The sequence below is a fragment of the Pristiophorus japonicus genome, chromosome 11 (assembly GCF_044704955.1).
Source record: "Pristiophorus japonicus isolate sPriJap1 chromosome 11, sPriJap1.hap1, whole genome shotgun sequence".
Lineage (NCBI taxonomy): Eukaryota > Metazoa > Chordata > Chondrichthyes > Pristiophoridae > Pristiophorus > Pristiophorus japonicus.
Window position 1 is genome coordinate 15,173,576 of NC_091987.1, and position 2,413 is coordinate 15,175,988.

Consider the following 2,413-nt stretch of genomic DNA (forward strand, 5'->3'; position numbering starts at 1 on the left):
GCGATGGCTGGCTACCTCTGGGTTGATTGTTGCTACGTTAATGTCTCCCAGGGAGAAGGGTTTTCGAGTTTACACAATTCTCCAGACAATTTCCCAAAAACTGTGCAATCTTACAGGTACCATTCCAATAAATCTCTTCTGCACCCACTCCAAGGCCTTGACGTCCTTCCTAAAGTGTGGTGCCCAGAATTGGACACAATCATCCAGCCTGAGGCCTAACGAGTGCTTTATGAAGCTTTAGCACAACTTTGTTGCTTTTGTACTGTATGGAGGGAATTTTAACCGCCAAAGACGGGTGGGTTTTGGAAGTAAAAATGTAAACGGTCTCGAACCTGAACCTAACCTGCCTCAAACACACCTACTTCCAGTTCCGAAGGTTTGGCTTGAAGTCCCACTCCAGAGCCGTGAGCACAAAAATCCAGGCTGACACTCCAGTGCAGTGCTGAGGGAGTGCCGCACTGTCGGAGGTGCCAACTTTTAGCTGAGATGTTAAACCGAGGCCCCGTCTGCTCTCTCGGGTGAACGTTAAAGAGCAGTGAAGTTCTCCCCACTGTCCTGGTCAATATTTATCCCTCAATCAACATTGCTGTTTGTGGGAGCTTGTTGTGTGCACATTGGCTACCATGTTTCCTACATTACAACCGTCACTACACTTCAAAAAGTACTTCATTGGCTGTAAAGCGCTTTTGGACATCTGGTGGTCGTGAAAGGTGCTATAGAAAGGCAAGTCTTTATTTCTTTTCTTTCTAATGGAGGCGGGACGGTGGTGGCGGGCAACCAACCTGTTTCCCAGAGACGGGTCGCTCATTTAAATGTTTTAATGAGGCTGCGTGCCTCATTTTTTTTTCCTTGTTACAGCTTTAATGCTGGCCGGCCACATTTTCTTGGCCTCAGGGAATCCAGCAGCTAAAGGCAGGAGAGAACTGCTGCTTGGTAAACACAGGTAACTGCTTTTCCAGAACTGCTTTTGGGCCTGGGGGAGTGGGAGTGCTTCTCTCCGGCATCCAAAGCAAACCTGTAATCCTCCCCAGTGATTGGGCCCAGCCTGCCCCCTGCGATCCAATGTCATTCCCGGCCCACTATCTCCCCTGCACCTGCCCCCTCCATGTTCTCCATGGGTCTGCCCACCCCTCTCTGGACCCCCAGCACCATGTCCCCCCCCAGAAACCTCATCTCTCCTGGACCCTTCCACGATGTCTCTCATGAACCTTGATCTCTCCCGGCCCAGGAATTGCAGACAACGGGTGTCAGCTGTCCCATCATCTACTTAAAAAAATCCCTTCAGATCCAATCAATGACTCTGAGTACTTATATACTTACTGTTGCACCTGGGTTTCACAAATGTGACCAATATATCAGTGAAACCTGCCAGGCAGACTGTGCACTGTGAAACCTATTTGTAATTTATGGCTATATTTGTGGAAAGTGCCACCAACATCAACTCCGATTCATTACAGACCGAAAGGGAACTACAACATGGAAAGTCACCGAAACCTGCTTTCTTCTGCTGGATGCTCCTCATTTTTTTTTTAAATTCGTAGCCAATCGTTCCAATTCTTTGTCAAATCACAAACGCCAGAGGTCACCTTGCACATGCCAAGGATCACTCTGCGCCAATGCTCTTAGCCAAAAGGCCACTGCACCGTTCCTGGAAGTACTGCAATACCAGGTTCGTGCCATGGAGGTGGATGGGTCAGGTCCCCCACACACCTCCGTGGAGGTGGATGGGTCAACCCTCCCCACCCACCTCCTGTTTCCAAAAATGCAAGCATATACCTTCCTGACCAGGGAGAAACCACCCGGAGGTCATGGTGGCTGGTCAGAAACGGTACTACACTTGATCTTAGCCAAAAGGCCGAGAATTTCTCTGCTACTTCAGGTGGTCCGTTGATGGGCTCTTTGACAGACATTGGCTTAGTACGTCTAATACCCATTGGCCCAGAGACGTGCTTGTTTTTGAACCCTGTTAAATATATCAAGCAAGTGAGATCTGCTAATGTGAGTGTGAGCTCAGCAGGGGTTAACCAGTGCCCCAAGGTTCCAGTTCCTTGGCAGATCAGCGTGTTCATTTTGCATGGAAATGTGAGACTCTGCCTCACTGCTTCTGGCAAATGTTTCTTTTTAACTGTTTCTTTTTCATTTTTCCCTGCTTTTAGGTTATTTATTTTCTTGTTAATTTTAGCGAAATGCCATAATGAGATCTAAACAGATCTATTGCTGACAGACTTAATGTAAGACTTAATTGCTGAGGAGTGTTAATGTAATTGGTGGGTTCCATTTTATTTACCAGTGTTTGAGAGAGTGACCAATGGCTCAAGGTAGTATACCCACCTCTGAGTCAGAAGCTGAAGGGTGGAGACCAGAGCGCCGGCTCTGAATACTGACTTGCCATCCAGCGGGGGTACTTGTCCCT

General features: G+C 48.0%; 1 pseudogene; it reads right to left on the reverse strand.

The window, feature by feature from the left end:
- Window positions 1–1,632: 1,632 nt before the first annotated feature.
- On the reverse strand, window positions 1,633–1,867 carry LOC139276513 (U2 spliceosomal RNA; annotated as a pseudogene).
- Between the last annotated feature and the right edge of the window lie 546 nt (window positions 1,868–2,413).